This window comes from Dipodomys spectabilis, unplaced genomic scaffold, assembly GCF_019054845.1.
Source record: "Dipodomys spectabilis isolate Male_0828 unplaced genomic scaffold, ASM1905484v1 ptg000333l, whole genome shotgun sequence".
NCBI lineage: Eukaryota > Metazoa > Chordata > Mammalia > Rodentia > Heteromyidae > Dipodomys > Dipodomys spectabilis.
The window spans coordinates 461,385-474,502 of NW_024871010.1; the positions used below are offsets into that span (position 1 = coordinate 461,385).

At 33.1% G+C, this 13,118-nt stretch overlaps 1 pseudogene; it reads left to right on the forward strand.

The window, feature by feature from the left end:
* The first annotated feature begins 9,055 nt into the window (after nucleotides 1-9,055).
* LOC122095082 lies at nucleotides 9,056-9,152 on the forward strand (annotated as a pseudogene).
* Nucleotides 9,153-13,118: the final 3,966 nt, after the last annotated feature.

The following is a 13,118-nucleotide window of genomic DNA, read 5'->3' on the forward strand; positions in this document are numbered from 1 at the left end:
ATAGTTAACTTGAACTTTGTCATTTCTCCATGTTCAGTTCCTCTCCTAGGATCAGTTTCCACATCCAGTAACAGTTACTTCCACTTACTTCCAGTAACAATCTATAGTGCTGCTCCAGAAAAAAATGAATGTTTTCTGGCTTCATTGAAATAGCACAAGGATACTTTTGGCCATGAGGTAACACGTGTTTCAGAGACAACTTAGTAAAGAGAAATGAAATTTAAATTGCTTACAAATACATTATCCATGAGAACATTTTGTTCAAACTTCCTATGTGCTCTGTAAATTAAGGTGAATTTTAAATGGGAAGAAGGTTCTCAGATCATTTTTGTGAGTCTATGTGCTGTACATTAATTTCCCAAGTATACATGAGTTAAGAGTAAGAGAAACAATAGCAATTATAGGAGAAAAAGAAGTTCTGTGTTTATGTATAAGTGTTCAATAAAATATAGAAGACTCAACAAATAAGAAAACATTGAAAAAATAAAGCCAAATCCAATATGTAGATTTATGGGAGTGATATAGAGAAAGCATTACTCCTAAGTGGAACATGAAGCATGAGGCCACTGCCTTTCTAAATCACGCTTGCTAATCAAGTAAATGTGCAAAAAGGAGAATGGAAGAATGATTCTGTTTCCAATGCAAGTCAGATATAGGAGAGTCGACGTAACTGGAAAAAAAGAATCCATCTTGAGAGAACAGGAATTATACTAGCAATGAACCTGGTGGCTAAGATCACATTTCTTTTTCTTTCCTTTTCTTATATTCTTTTTGTTGTTGTTGTTGTTGTTATTTGTGGCACTTGAAATATAGGACAGGTTGCTGTCCCTCTGAAACACAGCTCAAGGCTAGGGCTCTTCCACTTGAGCCACAGTGCCACTTCTAATTTTCTAGTAATTATTGGAGAAAAGAGTCTCCAGGACTTTCCTACCCGTGCTGGCTTTAAACCCCAATCCTCAGATTTCACAACAACTTGGTTTATGATCACATTTCTAACAGTGTACACTCAGGATATGTAATGTATATGTTCGTCTATCTTTATATGAATTCTTGAGTTAAAAATCTGGGCTACAGGTTACACTTTACACTCACAAAAGTGTTTGAAGTTTAAAAGTTGATACTCCTGGAAAAATAAAACCTAAAAATGTAAAGGAGTCTGGGAAGTTCAATTTGCATCCCGCTTGGACAGTATAGGCTTTGAGACACTACCTATAATTAATCAGCCAAAAGCTGGAATACCAGTCATGAGCAACATTGCTGAATAACAGCTTTAGGTTTTTGCATACATACATACGAACATACACATACACACAGAGGCACTTATAGGTGCACACAAAAAGATACAAATGAAACAACTCTCAGAATATGTAGAAAAGTTAGAAAACAATAGAAAATAAGTCCTGTGTAAGATTAGAATCAAATGATAATTTTAAATATTAGAAAGCCTTCAAGTGAACTTTCCCCCAGAAGTTGAGAATATTACATAGGTAGGGACCAGAGATAGTAAGAGAGTCAAGTAATCATTATTATTATAGGATCCATGGTAGAATGAATCAGGGAACCCGGCAGGTGCATCTGAAAATGTTCATATCCTGTGTCAAATGTTAAAACATCTTTGAAAATAGTACATAAACAGTCTGAGCATTCAGTCTAGTGGATAAGATCATAGGAGAAGTTCAGAATTGCTAGTCTGTTTCTAGATTAAATAAACAAACTATGGCAGGGCAAAGTGCTACAAGCTTGGAATTCTAGCACTCAAACAGGAGATTAGAGAGTGGAATTACATAATGATACCTTCCCTGGACCAGGTAGAATAATTTTGTCTCAGTAGAACAAATCAAACAACAAAAAAGGAATACACAGTTGGAAGTTTGGGCTAATTTTGTCATTATGTTTTGAGAAGTCAAGTTTCCTATTGAATGCAACTCATATATATCCTCACTTGTGGTTTAAATGCTCTCTTCATTACAGAACATTCCTAGATGAAAAATAGCTCATGATTCCCATCCAAAAATTTGCAAAAGTAAGTAAGCCTCATTCTGTTGGATTCCAAATTAATGTTGAAGGATTACAAAAGCTTAAACCTGGAGAAATAACAAAAGTTCGTCTAATGTAGGACTTTGTAGACCTTGTTAAATTAGAATTTAGATTTAAAATATATTTTTTGGTTTTGTTTGTAATTTCATATTCTATAGTATACTACAAAATTCTTTTTAAGTAGAGGGATTAATTGAAAAATTCACAAATGATTCTGGCATTCTATTTGTCTATATATTCTTTCAAGAGAGTTATAATTAGAACATAGTTAATAGATATTTCCCACAGTTCATGTATACTATGTTAATGTGAATAATCTAGACAGAGTTGCCAAAAAATGGATGACATTAATTTATACATTTAGAAAAACCAATTTTTTAAGGGTTTGGTTTAATATGGTATGAAGAGAGTAATTGTGTGACATCTTCTTTCTTCTCCCTATATGTAACACAGGAAGTCATTTCCTTATTTACGTGCCTCTGTATACATGGAGAAAAATGCTAGGTTTGGGGTTTGTTTTCAATTTTGTTTTTGTTTTATTGGTTCATCCTAGAGCTTGAACTCTTGGCCTGGACAGTGTCTCTGAGCCTGTTGATGCTCAAGTCTCATGCCCTACCACTTCAACCTCAGTGCCACTTGAGTCTTGCTTTTGTGGAGAATTTTTTTGGAGATAAGATTCTAAGAAACCTTCCTGCCTGGTTGGGCTTTGAACCATAATTTTTTTATCTTAGCATCCTGAATATCTATGATAGTTAAAAAAGTATAAATATAAATAATATTCTGATCTCAAGAATACTAGTGGAGGAAAAATGATGCAGCTCAATGTATTGTGGTGTTCTTTTCAGAACTAGGAGGGCGTCATATTAGCAGAGGTGTAGTATTTTTTCAAAATAGAGATAAGGTATTCATGATGTGAATTAAGGAATTTTAAGGTGCCCCTTAAAAGTTGGAAACTGTTGGGCTAGGATGACTTTATGGCATAAATCTTGGGATTGATGGTCATAGAAATAATAGCTTACTCTGATAAACAATAGCTTACTCTTGAAGAATTAATTATTACACATGCTTCATAGTTTTATCCTCTACCAGAATGTGGCTATTTTTCTGTTGACTTCTCAGTCTGTAACACCCCATTGGAAACAACATCTATTGCAAAATTATATAACATGCGAACAGGTACTGTTTGGAATCTCCCAGAAATGTTGAGAATTTAAAAATGAGTAGTTATTAGTCATAGGAATTTTGAAGAACGCATATATTCTGTCCTCTTAACAACTTACTTACTTTTAAAAGTTATGGGTTTCCATAGCATTAAACGGTTTTCTGTTTTAGAATGAGAAAATACTAAAGTTATTCTTTTTTGAAAAATTTGGCAAGTATATTGTGAAAATATTGTCTAGTTGGATAACATTCAAGTTGATGACCCCCTGATAAATAAGGGGTAATTAATTCAAATTAGATGCCAAATAGTATTGATTTTTAAAATATTATTACATAAAGAATATTATTTCCTGTGCCAATACAGTGAAATTATATTTTATGCAACTTATTTTTCAATTTTATTATCAAAGTGATGTACAGTGGGGTTACAGTAATTGTAAGGTATTAAATCATAACTTTTCAAATTTGTTAACCTTCTCTCATTTTCTCACAGTTTTCCTTCACTCCTTCATCCCTCACAAGTTGTAATGTGCATTTCCAATATATTGTCTTGTGAGTATTGCTATTGCATTGGTTTGCCTTTTGTCCTTTGTCTCACCATTATGCTTTTCCTCTTCCCTTCGCTAATTAAGGTAAATGTGTATACAATACAAAATGATATACCAGAAGGATAAACCATAGGAGGAAAACCCAAAGAAAACAGAAATCACATAGTTCATCAAAAACAACAACCACAAATGAAAAAATCTGGTTACATATCTTGGTATTAATTTTGCTTAGCATCAGCTAATATGGTTATATATATGCATAACAAAGCCACTGGAATATAATAGCTGCATGGATACTATATCATGAAAATAGCATGTTAACTTTTTGATGGTAATGGTGGAATTAAGATTGGTGAATTCGCGGTTCTGATAAAGGATTTTCAAGAGTTTTAAAGTTATGACAGGTAAATTTTAATTGTTCAAAATTTTAACAACTTAGCCTATTACGAAAATTTAAATTGCCTGGAAGAATAGTTTTCATGCAAAGAAATCCAAGGAGACTTAGTAGAGAGGGAGCAATGTGGATGAAGATGTCCCTTTTTCACACTAAACAAACAAACTTGTAAATCCTGTAGGGTCCCTTGGAATTTTCCTTACCCAGGAAATATATTTTCACTGTTTGACACAAGGTTGTATTGGAATTTAAATTCAAAGTACTTAAAAAAATAAGGCATCAAAATTTGTGAATTTACCTTTAATTACCAAAGAGTAATTCTCTGAAAAAGATAATTTGAGTCAAAATATTTAGGGAGAAAGTGCCCTTCACAATGAAAGAAGGTGTTGGGATTACACATTTTTGTTTGTAACACTTTCCACAATGTCTTTGGATGTGAAGCAGTGAAACACAGAAAAAAATCTGATTGGATACTTCCAACCAATAATTTCACATTTCTATGTGGCTCACAAAAGTGATATCCTTATTAATATGAGATAGTGAAGACTTCTGTTATTACATATGCCAAAAAGTTCAGAAGAGAATTGAGCAAATGGAAAAGTTAATAAAAAAAATTTTCATAGAAGACTTAGCTAAGCATATTGTATTCAGCAGTGAAGGAATGCCAAAACTTTTTGCTATAAATTGTGTTAGTATTTTTACTCCCTAAAGTGAGTTTACAGAGCCTATTTGGCTCACTACAATGCAGAACTGATTGAATGAAGACATGAAAATGAATTCAACGTCCAAATGAGGCAACTTAAAGAGTTTTAAAAGAGAAATAATGAAGATTTAACAGTGGTGGAGCCCATCTAGTCCTTCAGCTTCACTAGACATGAAGCCAAGAAGCTGTGATTAATTGGAACTCCGGCAAGAGCTAGGAGGAAGACATAGAAGTAGGACATAGAAGCATTGTCCTTTTGTAACAGACACTGTCTTCCAAGGTATGGGTCATTCAACTCTATTCTCCTCCATACATCTTGGTGAACAAATGCAAGACCAAGAGAAAAAAATCTATTGAAATAATTTTGCCTAGAATAACTTCACTGTTCCTGATATAGTATCTAAGGAGAACCTTAAAAGAGAAGATAAAAGTGCAGTATTTTTTGTTTCCTATCAGCATCTTGTTAGGAAAATATATTTTTGAGCTTAGACAATTCTGATTGAACCAACAAGTGATGGAGTACTTATTTTTGTGGTCACTTTATACACAAGAAGTCTTTTAAGGTAAAAGAAAAAAAATAGCCGAATATTTGTGATCACAGCTTCTAGGGCTGTATTCTGGAGACAAAGTTTTACATTAGATTTCTCCTCATTAACATAAATGTTGTTTCATGGCAACCAAATGCAAGAGGGATATTTAATGGACTCATTAAATATCAATGGCCAATTAAACAGCATGAAAGAAGAAAATGGCAAATAATATTTAATGAATTACTTTGCCAGAAGAAAGAAGGAAAAATATAATTCAAAATCAATTGACTTAAAAGTATGAAGAAAGAGTAGTGAAGAGATATTAGAGAAAATATAGAGTATTGTTTTCTCTCCAGTGGAGTAATGGGTTCATGATCTTGTTTCTTCCACTCTAACCTCACAAGCTACCAAGTGTGTCTCAGGACTGGATTATCCAGTTCAGACAGAAAACTCGTAGAAGAAAGATACTATTTGCAGCAGATGGAGGTGATTTATAATCTTAGACAATCTATCTAACTCTGTTCAAAATTCTCCCCTATCCCAAACTTCTCTCTTTGAACAGTTTTGTTTGCTTTTCCCAAGACTGCCCTTCATTAATTGATTAAAATTTTGAGAGGTCATATTAATACTCTCTGGAGATTGCTGTTTGGTTGTGATTTTTCTGTTTTTTGTTTCTTGTGTTTTTTAACTGAATTTTAAAAGGTTATGCAATTGTTTTACAATTAAATATATCCATCTAATTGTCCAATGCTCCTAGATCGGAGTCACTCCTTCCATCATTCTCAACCAACCCTTTCTTCAAGATTTATTTCCAATTTACCACTTCCTTTATCATATGTGTACATTGAATATTCTAGCTGTACTTGCCCCTTGTTCATTTTTCATTCATTCTATGTCTTTACTATAATTCCTCTCTGGTTTCAACTTCCTGATAGTCATTGTGTTAAACTGTCTATTAATACTTTGAATGGTTTATATGCATTCCATGGACTTTCAATCCTGCATATTCTTGAACTGATGTCAGCTTATATTTCCATAATTGATTCATCTGCAGCAACAATTTGCTGGAGACTGGAGAGGTGAATCACCTAAACAAGATTTTATTCTCATCCATTTGGAAGATTAATCTTTAGTCAAAAAGAAAGTTACAAAAATGGCTTAGAATGTATTCCTAACTACGAATTTTTATAAATGGCTTTGTACAATGGAGTGATTCTTTTATTTTACATGGAATAATATTTTCTACTGCCTATAAGTTTTGGAAAAAGAAGAAAATTAAAATTTATTCCAAAAGAGGAATATGATAAAAATAGAAGACAGATATTATGTTTGTCATATCTCTGATGAATACCCATATTCAAGACTTAAAGTCATATTTCTTACTATGTTAGATAGAGGGAAAACATAAAATAACATATGATAAGGCAACTATTTGTGACTTTTTAAAGTGTACCTTATTAAATGATGAAATTTATTAGCTCACGTTTGGGTTTGAAATTTAGGAGGCTAACCTATTTAACACATTTCTGGAAGGCCCTTACTGAAAAACACAAATTGTGGGTTGTACTATTTCTACACTTTAATGAATGGTTGAACGTGTTTGGCATTAGTGCTGTGTAAATAATTCAACTCTATTGTAACTTGCTCCCTACACTTAAAAATCTTGTAATGTCACTAAGTATCATCAACTTGTAAAATGTCATTTTGACGAATGTGATTTTAAAAAGTTTATTTGAAAAGGAATACACTTTCAGAAGATTAAATGTAGATTATCATTGGTTTGAGAGTGACATTTTTATACCACAGAACCATGTTGTACTGAAGTCCCAGTGTTTTGAAGCACTCCTTAGTGCTTCAAATATTTTTCTGAATTACATTTGACCTCTAAGTCAAGTTTTCCGGGCTTTGGTAGACCAATTATGGATCTATCCTTCAAGGAACTATTTTTTGGCCCACTTATGTTGGAATAAAATCTTTCATTAATCATAGGGGAGGGGTATTAAAAATAATCTTATGACACTTTGTGAACTTGTTCACTCATATGGGCTGGTCATCTATAAGTTGAATGTTTTAATTACAGTACTTTCTCTCAAATTTTTTTATTTCATTCTTCATTTTAAGTTGCCTTGCATTCCACAGTTGCTTACTGCTAATACCTGCATCTCAAGGAATTGGGACCCTGAAATATAGGAAATGAGAAATTGAGGTTGGTCTTCAATTACTATGTGCTGACATGTTGCATGGGCCTTGGTGAGAAGTCTTGCCCCTGTTATCTGATGATGCAGGTAACTGGGACCTGGGATCCTAGGACCCATGGGGACTGCAGAAGGATAATGTTTTTTTAGACATCTTAGCAAAATTTGGGTATAATCAATAGGAATGCTTCCGAAATATGGAGAAAAACAGTTTGGGACAAGACAGTTAAAACAATAAACAGAGCAGCAGAGTAAAATGCATTATAGATTAGAGGAAAACATTGTTTTTTACCATGTGGATTCAGAAGACCAAGAACAGTTAGAATGTATCACAAGTTTATACTAAAGACATTGCATTGATACTTTTTATATCTAATATATATTTTAAACCTAATTATTTATATTCCAATTCTATTTATTGGAATAAATAAATATCAATTTATTTGTCAAATTGTCAACTAATTCTAGTAAGTTTTACTGTGTGAAATATAAAATCAGCACATATAAATATAAAATATATAATTATATATAATATAATTAAAAGGCACAGGTTTGCATTGTTCTGTTGTAGTTACTGTATCAAAGGCAACTCTGTTTTAAAGTATTATTCCATTATCTCTACCTTAGTGTTTGATAGAGTTAGACCTAAAGATTTACCATTTGTAGATTTACAGCATGGAGGCAAGAGGAAACACTGTGATTAAAACAGTATCAATTTAATGCCTAATAACTAGGAGAAACATATGGACTTCTCCCGCAACTATGAAAATATTTGGTGATAAAAAGGCAGTAGTGTAAGTTCCTGCCTGGTTGGATGATAGACAGGCCAGGACATTAAGTAATCATGCATATGAACAATTTTTTCACCTTCTTGGCTTTAGCTACTTTTGAAATGGAAGGTATAATAAACAATTATATTTTGATAAAATACATTCTAGTCTGAACAGTTCTGTTTGAACTGTTCATCTCTCTATGATCCCTTGTAACCAAGATTAGTTTTGTTCTAGTAAGACAATCTATGCTGTCAGGGTAAGATATTCTGGTTGGTCTGTTCCCACATGGAAGAAGGGTAAAGGCTCAGGTAGACATTTGTGCCAGTAACACCTCATTTGGGAAAATATCAGCTGAAGAAGTTTAGAAGTAGCTCTTAAGCAATGCTTACTTTGAATCCATTAGGTCCACATAGCTAACACAGTTGAATAAATAAGTACTTGAAAAAGCCATCACCTTTGGACCTATCTATAAATAATTGAGAGTATGATCAAATTCCAAATAAAAAGACTTAAGATAGTCATTGACAAAAAAATTTGCAAATGTGAGCAATTGATTGATCAATATAATTTTTTCTACTATTCACAGAATTTTAGGGAAATAAGATCGATAGCATTGTTAGGAACAATACGGTTTCCTTGTTACAAGTAGGCACCCATAGATATAGGCTTGTATAAAGATTGCATCATTAACTACTTAAATTTAGAGGATACTACATGCTTCAGCAGCACTAATACTCAAATTACAATGCAGAGATTAACATGGCACTTGCACAAGGATAACATGAAAATTTGAGAAGTATTCCATATGTTTCATTCTTCAGATGCAAGAAATGAAAAACAGTTATTAAAACAAAATTACAACTGTAACAATACACGTAATTCATATAATTAAATTCAGTTTGACATCAGTGTATTAAATATTCACCTCAGAAAGGCGTTTACATAGGATAAACTTTACAAAACTTTTCAAATTAGACAACATTGTCATTTTATCCCAAAGCAAAATAATATTAAGACCTAGAAAAAAAGGAATCAAACTGTTTCTATATGGAATACAATCAGAAAGAACACATTAATGAACCTCAATATTATAAAATAATGTAGAATTCAAAGTATATCTAGGAGAAAATAAAATAAATTATGAACATTATGCAAACATAGAATATAGAATATTTTAAAATATACTTTTTCAGACAAGCACCAGAAATATTTTAGTTTCTGTACTACTCATATCAACAGGTAAGTTAAAATTGTTTCTGATTAAAAAATCACAAACTCTGAAGAAATCATTATACATGTATACAAAAACTATTGAATACATTTTGACATCCAATGCAGGCAATTCACTTGGAAGAATTCTGCGGAATCCATGAATTTTTACAGTAAAATATTGGTGTTGCTGGGCACATGTGGCTTATGCCTATAATGCTAGCTACACAAGAGGCTGAGATCTGAGGATCATGGTTCCAAGGCAGCCTGGGAAGGAAAGTCTGTGGTACTCTTATCTCCAATAAACCACTAGAAAACTGGAAGTGGAGCTGAGACTCAAGTAGTAGAGCGCTCACCTTGAGCTGAAGAGCACAGAAATAGCTCCCAGGCCCAGAGTTCAAGCCCCATGACAGACCAAAATAGAATATATTGCTCTTATTTGGATTGTGAAAATATTTTGTAGGGACACAAAAGATCGACTTGCATTTTTGAAATTTAAGAAACTTAACCCGACCATTAGGACATAGGTGAACAATTTGTACAGCCTTCCACAACTTCATAGAGGTAGTGATACATACTTATCCTTTTGGCAATATCAAATGCAATTTTTTCTATGTTGTTCTCCAGGCCTGGTTTTATATAATGGTTCAACAGAAGGAAATCAAGCATATATTTGCTAGCTCAATTCTCAGCAGCAAGATGTAAGGGGGACAAGTGGCCTTTAGTTGGGCATTGGTATCTGCATCATGATGAAGTAATAAAGAAGTCACTCTGGTATTATTCCACGTATATGCACTGTGCAGGGGTGTCCAGTCATCTACAGTTATTGCATGTGCCGCTTGAGACACCAACTCACTGACAATGTCTAATTGTCCACTGTACGCTTCTCGATGAAGATGGGTATACTCATCATCATCCCTACTATTCACATGAGTGGCCTTTTGGGAAAGAAGTCTCCGCACTGTAGTAAGTCGAATATTTTTGGCAGCCCAATGAAGAAATTTGCTTGGATCCTTCTTCATTTTTTTTCTTGCAATTGTTATCATTCCTTATTTTTTCATCTTGTTCTTCATATTCCTAAGAATTGCCTAACCAGAAACTTTGAGTGCCAGTGGGAATGAGGTGTCCATGTATTTTCCTAATAGTTCACATTGGTTGAACTGGTCAGAAATATCCAGTGAATTTTCCGCAACTGTTTATTCACCATGATTTATTTTCTCTTTTTCCAATTTTACTATTCGAAATTATTCTCACTGGAGAGTAGGGAATTGATGGAGAGCAGAGGAAAGGTGTTCCTCCGTATTCAAATGTACACACTGAAAATGAGGACCAGTGATGTCTTCATGTGCAGCTTATTCTAGGAATGAGAAATTAGGAAATAACGCCTTCTATATAAATGATTTGGGAAATGGCAGAGCAAAAACTGAAATGATGCAACCAAAAATATAAAAGCAAAATAAGTTAGGATAATTATGGAGCAATCATATTATCTATGAGAACCAAGAAAGGGAGAGAGAGACAGATGATGTGCAATGACCTAGCTAGCCACAAAATCCATGCCTCTGATCAATTTATAGAGCAAACAAAATTTTATTTTATAAAAAAGATGGGAATAGAATTTATGTATTTACTTGAAATTAGTAAATACATTTATAGTAGCCTACATAATGAGACATAACTTTGACCAAATTACAGACAATAAACTAATTCCTTGATAATTCTAGCAACAGATCTGACTGAAACCAGGTGAATCACACTTTTCCTGTATAATGAAGAAATAGTAAGGTAGTAAAGCAGCTACAGAAGGCAGGGAGATTGTATCTGTGACAAAACTTTGTGGAAATTGGTATTGAGGATTTCTTACTGGTGATCCACTTGCACTGGAAGCATGATTCTGAAATATTGATTTCTGATTCTGAATTATTGATTTGATCATTATATTCTCCAAGAAGAAAAATGAGAATTGATAGTTAAGGACTACTAATACATTTTGACCTTCTCACTAAGCACTTTCAATTATTGAAATCACCTGAAGACAATAGACAGGCCTACTTTTTAAATGAAAGCAAGTGTCTTTAAAAAAAAAAAAAACAAGGAATATATGTAGTCATGCAAAGGACTTCTATTTTACCAGTGCCTCATACATTTTTCTAATGTTGGATAACAATAAATAATGGATCTATTAGAAAGCTCTTAAGGCTCATATGTTCAATAGTGAGTTCTCTTACACTATAATATGATATTTTTTGTGTATGGTCTTAAGAATAATTTACATTACTAACTTGAATTTCTGACAGGACAGTATCATCACTGTACATCTTGCTTCTATACTCTCAGTTTTAAATTACTATTTAAGTATGTGCATTTGATAACTACAGAGGAAAAATTAGAAGCCACACTGATGTCTTCTGTCTTTAGTAGTAGTTAATCAGAAAGATGAAATCTGAGGATTGTGGTTTGAAAGCAGGCCAAGAAAAAAAAAGTCCATTAGATTCTGATTTGAAAGTAACCAGAAAAAGCTAGAAATGGAGCTATGGTACAAGCAGTAAAATGCTAGCCTTGAGAAAACTGAAACAAAAAATAAATTCTGGGACAAAGCCAGGCTCTGAGTTCAAGCCCTAGTATTAGCACCAAACGAATTAATAAGGTAATCAATTAATTAAAAATAAATTAAGTGGTCACATTTGGAAAGTCAGGTAAAATGTAACATGGGTGGTGATGGTTCATGTATTATTTTGTAATAAGGCATATTATCATTTGTCCTAATCACTAATATTTTATTTGAACTTTTTTGTACAATAAACCCTGAATTTAGCATGCATGTACATGTGTGTGTACATGTGCGAACATGTGTATACATGTATATGTGTGCGTGTGCTGTTGCAATGTTGCTTGCCAATCTGGACAGAGTGAGGCTGAAAAGAGCTAACTGTCTTGCAATGTTTTATTTATCAGTGTTCTGTCATGTCATTTCAGTGGAACCACCCTTCTGTACATATTATTTGTCTACTAAAAAAGTCATCATAATCAAAGCATTTACAGCATTAAGTTAGATAAAGAGACCGCTTTCAGCTCTTATTGTATGTGAGGTAAGAAGATAGACATAATTAGGTAGTAAGATATTGCTGTAAGATGATTGTCAGTACAAAATTCATATTTGACCTCTTAAATTGGTTATACTTTTAATATACACTCATGGAGTGATTTGGACCGACGTGACCAAACAGGTGTTACTCTCTGGTTATTCCTGTGAAACACAAGTTGGATAAACTCTTTCCGGTTTTCTGTAGAAAATCACTTTCTTTGCAAGACCATATCTATTCGCACTAAGAGTTAATCAAACCCATATTACGTTTGAATATCCCATCTTATTGACAAAATAAGTATTGTCGATATGCTTGTTAGATATTCCTTCCAAAAACGAACAAACAAAAAGGATGTGTCATGTCCAGATTGTGTATGCATTTGAAGGTGTTTTGTACATGCACAGGGATCTTTACCAATGGCTCTTTTGTGGGAGTAACTATGGCAACTTTAACAAATAAGGCTTTTTGAATATCTTTTCCAA